We start from the raw sequence: 13,647 nt of genomic DNA on the forward strand, positions 1-13,647 counted from the left end.
CATAGCACTTCACAAGATTTTAGTATTCCCATCAGTTGTCATTATTATTATTATTATTATTATTATTATTATTATTATTATTATTATTATTATTTCGGTTTAAATACCGCCCTATTCCTGAAGGACTCAGGGCGGTTTACAGGGCAAAATTTAAAAACAATACAATATAAATTTAAAATTAAATTAAATTAAGTATAGCCCCAAAAAGTTAAAATCACAATTTAAAATCATTAAAACCCCTCAGTCCAGGCCAGATAGCTCAAAGTGCCAGGTTTTTAGGTCCCGGCGAAATGAACGAAGGTCGGGGCAGTCTGGAGTTCCGTTGGCAGTTGATTCCATAGGGCAGGCGCGCCCACAGAGAACGTCCTCCCCCTGGGGATCACCCGCTGGCAATCCTTGACCGGCGGTACCCTGAGGAGGCCCTCCCTGTGGGAGCGCACAGGACGATGGGAAATTGACACTGGCAGCAGGTGCTCCCTCAGATAATCTGGGCCCATGCCATTTAGGGCTTTATAGGTCATCACCAGCACCTTGAATCTCACCCAGAGGGCAACATGTGAAGACACCAAAATTTTCCTCAATCTCTCAGAACACACTAAAAAAATTCTGTATGTTGCAGATGAAAAAGAAGTTTCTGCTCCATTTTTTGTGATCCAGTCCCCACCTTACACTAATTGCAGCAGGTCATATTGTCAAAATTAATTCAAGGACTTTCTAATACAGTATACCTCTGAGAATGGGAGTTTGTCATAGACTGGTACAGTCAATAGTGTAGTAAATTCTTCCACATTTCTTAGCCAGCATAGCCGTGAGATATATAAAAGGGGAATGCATGTATCTGTAGTCCCAGCACATGAAGAACCCATGTTTGAGAAGGTTACATTAATCCCCAAACTGCTGGATGTAGTATAGTGGTACCAGTTGTACCTCTTACCAGTAATAGCACATTGTTTCCACAGGCGTTTTTCATTATAGTTATCAGTTAATGCACACCAGGACATATCCTTGCTGGAACCATCTGTGGTACACGAAGAATAATATTTTCCCTCATAAAGAAATGGAAAAACACATGGTGGAGATTGTGCTGAAAAGAAGAAGAAAAAAAGTGGGGCGAGAAAAACTGGACCTCTTTGAAGAAAATAGTGGTTAAAAAAATAGAAGAAGACTAGGAATTTAGTTCCACAAATTTATTTTGGGAATTCTGAGTTTAACAGGCCTACAGTATGGGCCATCTTTTGGCAAAGGTTTTTGAGTTTGGTCAGAAAAAATGAGCAGCAGGCCTGACTTTCCCACAGTTTCACAGCTGCTATAAAGATATGTTTGTCACCTTGAATTATTTATAAAAATAATAAAAATGTGATAGAAATTAAATAAATAAAATGTTTATAAGGGTCATCAATTGTTACTCAACTGCACCACCATCCATAATGCCTTCCCCAAACTAGGATATCCTGAGAATATCATGTATTTTGTGTTTCAGTAGCATCCCAATTTTTCTACTAGAACTGACATAAGTATCACGTATTTGTGGAATTCTTTAAAGCAACTTCAGGTTTTCCTAGAAGCATATGTCTCCTTTAAATCATTAAAAACAGAGCATCGACCAAACTGAATAGTATTATCTCTGTATTATAATAGTATTTTCTCTGATCAACAAAAAGGTCAAGCAAAAGTTCTATTAACTATCCAGATTAGATTAGGGGTTTTTTTCATACACACATGCAGTGTATGTATATTTGCGTTCATGAGATAATCAGAGAATTTAAAAGCTATTATATAGCAATTATAAGAGATTTCAATCCTTACTTTCGAGTTCCATAAGTAATAATGTGAAAACCCATGTGTATACAAGGAACATTACAGAAAAGGCCATTTTCACTCTTGGTCAAGGAATCTGACAGGTCTGGAAAAAATGCACTATACTCTTTCTTTTTATAAGATCTGCTCAGCCACATCTTCCGAAAACTGCAAAAAAAAGGTGATGTTCAAACACTGTCTCAATTGGAAAATGAACAGATATCAAATAAGTTAACCCTTAGCAGAACATAAAATTATTGCTCCTACATTCAGCCATAAAGCACTTAATTTCTGTGGAATTAGCACTTTTAATTCAGTGAAAGCAGAGCAATGGGTATCCCAAGGATTGGTAAATAGTCAGAGGAAAGAAACCAAGCTGGCAGCTGGCTACTGTTTATATGTAAGCTTCACAGGCAGAATTCAACCATTGGAATATTTTACATAAATTTAACTTTAAAAAGACATCCCTGAAAATTACTGCAGATCAAATTGCTGCAGGGATGAAAAATCAGCTTAATAGCTCCCAAAGAAATGGCCCAGCCATGGATGACTATTACATTATCTTGGGGATATGGGTAACACACTTCTAGGAGCTCTATACTGTATGGACACTTCTCATGGAAGTGGAAGTACTAATCAAAATATAGAGAATCTACCAATATGGACAGCAGTGACAGAGATCAAGAAACATGTTTCCCAGTTAAGATCAGGGAAGAGCCAGGAGAAGACCCAATCACACCATAGACCTTTAAAAACAACTTGGACTTCTACCCACCTTTCTCTTTACCTGTATTGACAACTACGGCTGAGCATCCAAGGACTAGGGGCTCACAATCATTGTCCCTATATATATAAAAGAGGAAAGAGATAAACTTGCCAATTAGCCTGCCCAACACAATCAACAAACTTTATTTACTTATAAAGGAAACTCCAGGACTAACTGGAACAAGAAAACGTACTTACAAAACAGTAAGCTAGATTGGTTTGTATACTTTTTAATTTCTTATATAATTCTATTTTTTATATTTTTAAATTCCTTGTACCACACCGTCTTTGGTTTTTCACCTTAATAAAGGTTGATTTGATCAGCTTAGTACAAACAACAAAGACGTTCACAATATTTTTTTAAAAAAATCACATTTTAATTGGAACAACCTGCCTCCAGAAGTAGATCAACCTGCCTCCAGAAGTTGTGAATGCTCCGACACTGGAAGTTTTTAAGAAGAGATTGGACAGCTATTTGTCTGAAATGGTTTCCTGCCTGAGCAAGGGGTTGGACTACATGACCTCCAAGGTCCCTTCCAACTTTATTATTATTGTTCATCGCACAGTCAGCCAGATGTTCAGACTGGATTTGGCATTTTTGTCTACCTATTGAGTCCTTACCAAGGACCTGGGATAGGCAGATGTGGATGTTTGATGGTTGTTTATTATTGTTGTTGTTGTTGTTGTTGTTGTTGTTGTTGTTATTGTTATTATTATTATTATTATTATTATTATTATTATTATTATTATTATTATTATTATTATTATTATTTATTCAGCATCTCATTAGCCTATTGTGGATCACAGCCCTAGTTTACATTGCACTGGGGAAAAAATGTTACATTCCTTTAAACACAGATGATTTCTTTTTGTTGTATTATAAATTTCAATTCATTAATAACTTCTGGAAGTGCTCTGGATCATGTACCCAATGCTGGTGGGGGAAAGTGCATTTGCTTTTAGAGATATAGCTTGTTTACTTGTATGATAAAGAATGGTTGGTCTGGAAGGTCTTCAAAATCTCTTCTGTGCAATTCCTCGTCTTTTAAAATAACCCATCAAACTCGGTGCCAGAAAAAGTTAAGCATATCTGCTATCCAACTTGCAGGTTCAGTCCAGGAAGATAATAACAATGACCAGAGATCATTTTAATACATGCATGGATTACCCTCTCGCTCTCACCCTCCATCTTACCTACGGCTGACTATCCAAACAATGCTTGCAAGGCAAGTAAAGAAAGAAGGGGGCTATACTTATTAATAATTCTGAAGGCCCTGGCAAATTAAAGGAGTTAGCATAGTTATATAATCCAAACTTCTACTTTTGTTTCATTTAGAATATTTATTTATTTTATTTAGATTTATTTAGATTTATATACCGCCCTTTCCTGAAGGACTCATTTATGTTTATGATTGATATTAAAAATTCATTCATTCTGAAAAGCTAGTTTCCAGCCAACAAACACTGAAAATCTTTGCCTAGTGTGAATTTATTTATGATAGTATAGCATAGTATAGTATAGAGTTATATATTATAGTATAGTGTTATAGTAGCAGATTTCATATATCACAATATATCATATTTTCTTTAATTATGACATGAAGAATAAATCACAATTTGTGGGATTGAACGGCATGTTAATCTACCACTATAACTGTATATACATATTATTTTTACTTAAGGTACAATGAAGCTAATTATGGTTTAAAATATGAAATCTGTCTTGTCTACAATTTAGAAATATCATGGCTCATCGTAGCTAGGGTACTGAAATCTTGTGGCAACCTACAGAGACTTTAAAGAATCTAATGGTTTTATGAGAAATATAGTCTAAATCTAGTTAGTGATAAATCTTTCTTTGCTTTTGTGGCTTGGTATGTTATGTAAATTCATTTTGTTATTAATTTATAATTCATTTTAATATCTGTACCCCAAATATAGGCTAATTTAGCAACAAGATTAAGCATACTGTATCTACACAGCCAGGATGTGGCCTTGAACGAAACAGTATGCAGTCTCCCAACTTACCCATAACCCTGTTGTGAAGAGAAGAATCAAAACTAAATATACTACCTAGTATAAAAGGTGGGTTCTAATAAAAATATTCAGATTTGATATGCCTATGGACATTTGAGGGGGCTCACTTTTCTGCTAGGTTTTGATCCTAGAAAGTTCTCCATCTGCTTCTAACTGTCCAACTGATCTCTAGAATTCTGTGATCCAATCAGATGTCTAGCTTGCAAAATAAGCTAATCCTTTGCTAACTTAAAAGCCAGTTATCAGTCTACATTTTATGGTATTTTCTCTCTCGCTGTTGCTAGGATGGCTGCAGCCTGTTGTGGTGTGTCTTTGGTGTGTGTTTTCTGAGTTGTTGGAGGGATGGTCCAATTGTTTGTTTGCTTGCTTGCTTTGTTTTGTTTTGTTATTATCTTGTTTCTTATTTATGTTATATTTTTATATATCAGTTTTATCATGAGTTTCATAGTTCTTCTGGAGTCAGGCAATACCTGGATCAAATAAATTATATATATATATATATATATATATATATATATATATATATATATATATATATATATATATATATATATATATATATATATATATATATATATATATATATATATATATATATATATATATATATATATATATATATATATATATATATATATATATATATATATATATATATATATATATATATATATATATATATATATATATATATGAAAGTTGTTTGTTTGTCAAAAGTTCATCTTGAACTTTGGTGTTCTGGATGCTCCCCAACCTTCCATTTCTGCTTATGCAATTGTGTGGTTTCTGGGGGGAAATTCAAAACAAAGCATAATTTGTGGAATTTTTGGTACTCTCCAAACTTAGTTATTTGCTAATAAATTTTCATTCCAAATTAGAGGACATCATTATTGCACAATCACACAAACAAGCATCCAGGCTCAGATTGTTAAGCACTCCAAAGTTCAACCCTGAGCTACAGATACTGTTTTGCTTTGAGGGAATAAATTATTTTTTTCTCTTTGCCTCTCCCCAAGTGTGATCTCATACAACTATATTTTTTATTCTAAAATTTCCATTCTGGCTCTCTGAATCAACAGTTAATTTTTATATATCCTATTTGATATATTGAAGAAATATTACAACGTTATGGTTTTTCTCAATATTTCTGCTTTGTTGATTTATTCCCCCCCAAAAAAATCAAATAGCATTCACAATTTCAGGTGTCCTACATTGATTTATCACACAGAGAAAAACAAACAGAAACAGCAGTGCTTGGTCTCCTATGGTCATCAGTGAAAAACAGGAATATTGAAGTATTCACTTCTCAAATAATCAGCATAATCGTGCTTGAACTTGCTTTTTTCCTTCTCCTTTCTTGTCTTTTTTTAATCTTGTGCCATACCTTTTTAGAATACTGTTCCTTATGCTGAAATACTTCCCCTACAGTTTTTCTAAGCTCTTCTTGGAGCTTTTTTGCCTGAACAGCTTGAGGCTAAAATGTTTTACATCAGGGGTCTTCAAACTTGGCCCTTTTATGACTTGTGGACTTCAACTCCCAGAATTCCTCAGCCAGGTACATAAATGGACAAACTCTTAACTCTCAGACACCATTTTAAAGAACAGCATTTTTATTTACCATGTGATCTTTGCAATCCATATTCTGCAGGGCCTAATCTTAATTTCATTGATCCATTACTCCTTTTAATTTTTTTTCCTATGATTGAAAATACTGTATGTTAGTACAGTTCTCCAAAGTATACTTTGATTCTAATATTTTCCCCACGCACAGGCTTTCCCTAAATCCAAATAATATCATTTCCAAAGTTAAATCAGTTGCTGTTCTGCCACTTGGGAGTCATAAGGCAGCACAGTTTTTAATAGTACACATTATGATTATTTCACTATTCTGTGTTATGAAGGAAGTAGTTTGGTAAGTAGGGATGAGGTAGGAAAGAATTTGTTAATTACAAGTGGCTTTTTTTAGAGAAGTTCAGAAATGCCACTTCTTTATTTACAAGAAATGTTTTCTTTACATCACCAAAAGAGTTTAGATCAGGACTTCCATGTAATAATAATTTATTTTCTGAAGGAAACAGTCCAGGCGGATAAGAGATGACCGCTATTCAAGGAACAAAAGGAGCTTTTGGTGGAAATTGATTGTATGGATCAGAGAATGTCGACTGGTGGCCCCCAGGGGGAGGGCCTTCTCTGTGGGCGCTCCGGCTTTGTGGAATCAGCTGCCGGTTGAGCTCCGGATGGCACCGGATCTCCGCTCCTTCCGGCGCGGGTTAAAGACCCATTTATTTGAACATGCTGGCCTGGCCTGATGGGGAATTACTTAGGGTTTTAATATTTATATATACATTTTATTGTTTTTATTGTGGGCAATAATTTAATTCTTTTTTAACTTTTGTAGTTTTAAGATATGCCCTGTTCACCGCCCTGAGTCCTTCGGGAGAAGGGCGGTATAAAAATTTAATTAAATAAATAAAAAATAAATAAAAGTGCTGGCCAAATGCAGCTTCTAGATAAGTTCCTCAGTATGCTGGATCCCAAGACAAGTCTCAATCAATGGTGATGGCAGTACCTGCCCTCAACAGCAATACCATTTTATAAAACTCTAATAAGACCACACCTGGAATATTGCAGCCAATTCTGGTCACCATATCACAAAAAAGATGTTGAGAGTTTGGAGAAAATTGAGAGAAGATCAACTAAGATGATTAAAGGAGACTAAAATACGGGAGTGCAGAATTATTAGGCAAGTTGTATTTTTGAGGATTAATTTTATTATTGAACAACAACCATGTTCTCAATGAACCCAAAAAACTCATTAATATCAAAGCTGAATATTTTTGGAAGTAGTTTTTAGTTTGTTTTTAGTTATAGCTATTTTAGGGGGATATCTGTGTGTGCAGGTGACTATTACTGTGCATAATTATTAGGCAACTTAACAAAAAACAAATATATACCCATTTCAATTATTTATTTTTACCAGTGAAACCAATATAACATCTCAACATTCACAAATATACATTTCTGACATTCAAAAACATAACAAAAACAAATCAGTGACCAATATAGCCACCTTTCTTTGCAAGGACACTCAAAAGCCTGCCATCCATGGATTCTGTCAGTGTTTTGATCTGTTCACCATCAACATTGCGTGCAGCAGCAACCACAGCCTCCCAGACACTGTTCAGAGAGGTGTACTGTTTTCCCTCCTTGTAAATCTCACATTTGATGATGGACCACAGGTTCTCAATGGGGTTCAGATCAGGTGAACAAGGAGGCCATGTCATTAGATTTCCTTCTTTTATACCCTTTCTTGCCAGCCACACTGTGGAGTACTTGGACGCGTGTGATGGAGCATTGTCCTGCATGAAAATCATGTTTTTCTTGAAGGATGCAGACTTCTTCCTGTACCACTGCTTGAAGAAGGTGTCTTCCAGAAACTGGCAGTAGGACTGGGAGTTGAGCTTGACTCCATCCTCAACCCGAAAAGGCCCCACAAGCTCATCTTTGATGATACCAGCCCAAACCAGTACTCCACCTCCACCTTGCTGGCGTCTGAGTCGGACTGGAGCTCTCTGCCCTTTACCAATCCAGCCACGGGCCCATCCATCTGGCCCATCAAGACTCACTCTCATTTCATCAGTCCATAAAACCTTAGAAAAATCAGTCTTGAGATATTTCTTGGCCCAGTCTTGACGTTTCAGCTTGTGTGTCTTGTTCAGTGGTGGTCGTCTTTCAGCCTTTCTTACCTTGGCCATGTCTCTGAGTATTGCACACCTTGTGCTTTTGGGCACTCCAGTGATGTTGCAGCTCTGAAATATGGCCAAACTGGTGGCAAGTGGCATCTTGGCAGCTGCACGCTTGACTTTTCTCAGTTCATGGGCAGTTATTTTGCGCCTTGGTTTCTCCACACGCTTCTTGCGACCCTGTTGACTATTTTGAATGAAACGCTTGATTGTTCGATGATCACGCTTCAGAAGCTTTGCAATTTTAAGAGTGCTGCATCCCTCTGCAAGATATCTCACTATTTTTGACTTTTCTGAGCCTGTCAAGTCCTTCTTTTGACCCATTTTGCCAAAGGAAAGGAAGTTGCCTAATAATTATGCACACCTGATACAGGGTGTTGATGTCATTAGACCACACCCCTTCTCATTACAGAGATGCACATCACCTAATATGCTTAATTGGTAGTAGGCTTTCGAGCCTATACAGCTTGGAGTAAGACAACATGCATGAAGAGGATGATGTGGTCAAAATACTCATTTGCCTAATAATTCTGCACTCCCTGTATATGAAGAATGGCTGCAGGACTTGGGTTTGGCTAGTCTAAAGAAAGGAAGAAATAGGGAAGACATGACAGCAGTATTCCAGTATTTAAGGGACTGCCACAAAGAACAGGGGGTCATGTTATTCACCAAAGCACCAGAGGGCAGGACAAGAAACAATGGTTGGAAACTGATCAAAGAGGGAAACAACCTGGAATTGAGGAGAAACTTCCTGAAATTGAGGACAATTAACCAGTGGAATAGCTTGCCTCCAGAAATCATGGGCACTCTAACACTGGAAATTTTTAAGAAGAGGTTGAACAATCACTTGTCTGAGATAGTATAGGTCCTCCTGCTTGAGCATGGGGCTGGACTAGATTACCTCCAAAGTCCTTTTCAGCTCTATTCTATTCCTATTTAGAAAAATGTGTCACAAGGCATTACCATCTTCCTAATTTCTGAGTTAAAACTCCATTGATAATTCCTTTTTGCTCATTTATAGAAAGAGAAAAGGGTTTCTCTAAATTGTTGTTGTTAGTTGCAAACTCATGTCTGACCCATCATGACCCCATGGACAACGTTCCTGCAGGCCTTCCTGTACTCTACCATCTTCTGGAGTCCATTTAAGCTCACACCTACTGCTTCAATGACTCCATCCAGCCACCTCATCCTCTGTCGTCCCATTCTTCTCTTGCCCTCAATCTTTCCCAGCATTAGGCTCTTCTCCAGTGAGTCCTTCCTTCTCATTAGGTTGCCAAAGTATTTGAGTTTCAACTTCAGGATCTTCAACTTTCACAGCCTTACATTGCAACTAGGAAGACCATAACCTTGACTATACGCACTTTTGTTGGCAGGGTGATGTCTCTGCTTTTTAGTGTGCTGTCTAGATTTGCCATGGCTTTCCTCCCCAGGAGCAAGCGTCTTTTAATTTCTTGGCTGCAGTCCCCATCTACAGTGATCTTGGAGCCCGGGGAAATAAAATCTGTCACTACCTCCATTTCTTCCCCATCAATTTGCCAGGAATTGAGAGGGCCAGATGCCATGATCTTGGTTTTCTTAATGTTGAGTTTCAAGCCTGCTTTTGCACTCTCCTTCACCTGCATCAAGAGGCTCTTTAGTTCCTCTTCACTTTCTGCCATTAGAGTGGTATCATCTGCATATTTTAGGTTGTTGATATTTCTCCCGGCAATCTTAATTCCAACTTTTGATTCATCTAGCCCTGCCTTTCTCATGATGTGCTCTGCATATAACTTAGACAGGCAGGGCGACAGTATGCAGCCTTGCTGGACTCCTTTCCCAATTTTGAACCAATCAGTGGTTCTGTGTCCAGTTCTCACTGTTACTTCTTGACCCACATATAGGTTTCTCAAGAGACAAATAAGATGGTCTGGTACTCCCATCTCTTTAAGAACTTGCCACAATTTGTTGTGATCCACACAATCAAAGGCTTTAGCATAGTCAATGAAGCAGAAGTAGATGTTTTTCTGGAACTCCCTAGCTTTCTCCATGATCCAGCGTATGTTTGCAATTTGATCTCTAGTTCCTCTGCCTCTTCGAAATCCTGCCTGTACTTCTGGTAGTTCTCGATCCACATACTGCTGGAGTCTAGCTTGTAGGATTTTAAGCCTAACCTTACTAGCATGTGAAATGAGAGCAATGGTGCAATAATTTGAACATTTTTTGGCACTTCCCTTCTTTGGAATTGGAATGTAAACTGATCTTTTTCAATCCTGTGACCACTGTTGAGTTTTCCAAATTTGCTGGCAAATTGAGTGTAGCACTTTTACTGCATCATCTTTTAAGATTTTGAATAGCTCAGCTGGAATACTGTCACCTCCACTAGCTTTGTTGTTGCTCAGCTTTCCTAAGGCCCATTTCACTTCACATTCTAGGATGTTTGGCTCGGGGTCAGTGACCACCCCATCGTGGTTATCTGGGACATTTAGCTCGTTCTTGTATAATTCTTCTGTGTAGTTTTTCCATCTTTTCTTAATCTCTTCTTCCTCTCTTAGGTTCCTGCCATTTTGGTCCTTCATCATGCCCATCTTTGCATGAAACGTTCCCTTCATCGCTCCAATTTTCTTGAAAAGATCTCTGGTCCTCCCTATTCTATTGTTTTCTTCTATTTCTTTGCATTGTTCATTTAAGAAGGCATTCTTATATCTTCTAGTTATTCTCTGGAATTCTGCATTCATTTGGGTGTATCTTTCTCTTTCTCCCTTGCCTTTTGATTCCCTTCTTTTCTCAGCTATTTGCAAAGCTTCCTCAGACAGCCATTTTGCTTTCTTGCATTTCTTTTTCTTTGGGATGGTTTTAGTTGCTACCTCTTGTACAATGTTGTGAACCTCCTTCCATAATTCTTCAGGCACTCTGTCTATCAGATCTAATTCCTTAAATCTATTTGTCACCTCTACTGTGTATTCATCAGGGATATGATTCAGTTCATATCTGAATGACCTAGTGCTTTTCCCTACTTTCTTCAATTTAAACCTAAATTTTGCATCGAGAAACTCATGATCTGAGCTACAGTCAGCTCCTGGTCTTGTTTTTACTGACTGTATAGAGCTTCTCCATCTTTGCTGCAGAGCACATAGTCAATTGGATTTCTGTGTTAGCCATCTGTTGATGTCCTTCTCTAAATTTGGCAAACCCAAAGTCGGTGGTGACATTAATGCCTATTTAAATTGATGGAAAGATGGGCAAACTGGGTAGTCCACTTGTATAATTTCTGTTATCCCCCTGTAGCTTCATAGAGGGGGCTTGACAAAACACCAAAATTTGGAATCCAAATCCTGCCATTACCCTCATATTCCCTTAGTTGATGACATTTTTTGGGGGGGGAAAATTCTGCAGACAGCTTCAGTATATTGAGCAGTCAACTGACGCTGTCCCTAGAGATTTTAAATCCCAAGTATAAAACAGAGGAATATTTGGTTAATTCCAGTCCTTAGATATACACCTGGAATAGTGGATTGGACTCAGGCCGAACTAAGAGCCCTGGATAGGAAGACAAGAAACATAATGACAATGAATCATGCCCTTCATCCACACACAGAGAGATATTAACAAATTCTACTTACCAAGGAGCATAGGTGGGCATGGAATGCTGCAAGTACATCAGATGGTGAAGAAGAAAAAGGGTATCAGATGAACTAAATTGGCAAACAAGAAATATAAATAAAGAATAGAAAAGAGACATAGCCTGGCAAAGTATTACATGGACAGTACACAAAAAAGTTAGTAGGCAACGAACTTCACAACAAAACCTGTCAATAGCTAAGAGTGGGAAAGGTGAAGAAGGAGACAGAGAGGCTAATTCTAGCTGCCTTAAGAACAAATGCATGCAAAGCCAGAACTGAGATGACAACTATAGATAGCAAATGCTACCTCTGCAAAGAAGCTGGAAAAAATGGATCACCTAACGAGCTGTTGTAGGTGCATAGACTGACTTCAAACATTGGCAAGACAAAATAGTAATTATGGTGCATTGGAATATTTGCAAGAAATACCACTTGCCTACAAGCAAGAACTAGTGGCAGTACACAATAGAGAAAATAACTATTTTTCTGCAGATTTCACCATAGGGAGCATGTGGTTTTCATTTGCAGTTTTTGTCATAATTAGAGGTCATGACCCACCACAGTTGCCAATCAGCAACCCCATCTTTCATGCAAGGGGATTAGGATTCCTGCTTATAAACAAATGGGAATACACAGGGAAAAGCAACTGGTAAGAAGCCATAAAACACCCATAAAACACCATGTACTCTTAAGCATTTGTGGTAAAATTATTGGATAATGAATTACACTGACAGTTATCTTAACAAAAGCTCATATAAATACAGCTGTCTTTTTTTTCCCCTCCAATCATTATTTGCCCTTAAAAATGCAGAAGTTGAATATACTACTTATGTTTCAACAGCCAAAGATGGTACAAATCCAACTTGACAACCCATTCTGAGTTTTAGGAGACAAATTAAAACTGAGCTAATCCATGCTGTGTTTGACAATTTGATATTAGCCAAGGCATGTTTTTGCAGATATTTTTCTTTTATGCAAGATGTTTGATACTTTATTTGTGTAAAGGAATTGTGGGGATTTCATACTTTATTTGTGTGAAGTAATTAAGAAGGAATGAGAGAGGGAGGGAAGGAAGGAGGGAGAGAAGGAAGGGGGAAGGGAGAGGGAGGAAGGGTGGAAAGGGGGAGGGAGTAGAAAGGAAGAAATCAGAACGGATTGTTTCTAATCTTGACAAACTGGAAACCAAGATGGAAGAGCCCTGCTATACAGAACCAATGCATTAAAAGGGATCATCACCTCCATGAGATAATTGAGAAAGGATGAGAAAGGATATTTTTCAAATCCCATTTGACTACATCTTCCTCTCACAAGTATGAAGTTTAAAAGTCTATGCTATCAGCAGCAGCTCAGTCAACACAATCATACCTGGTTAATAATAGCTACATGTTGCTTCCACATTGGGGACTAATGATTATGATGTGATGACGTTTTTAAATGAGGAATCCATTCAGGTTTAAATTATGTGACCCTGCCTAGCTGAGAAGAATTAGTAGGTATATAAAGAAGAAAATACAGGTTAGCAGTTTTGCAAGAAAAGTGAAAGGATGTTTTTGAAAAAACGGGAACAAGCTAAAGCTAGGAAGCAGTTCTAAGGACAGTCTAAATTAACATTTAATAGATCTACAAATGCTTCTTGCATTCCATTCATATTTGGGTTGCCTATTTCTAATTGCCACAAGGATTATAAAAATCCCTGAATATTTTGA

This window comes from Vipera berus (genome assembly GCF_964194415.1).
Source record: "Vipera berus genome assembly, chromosome: Z".
Lineage (NCBI taxonomy): Eukaryota > Metazoa > Chordata > Lepidosauria > Squamata > Viperidae > Vipera > Vipera berus.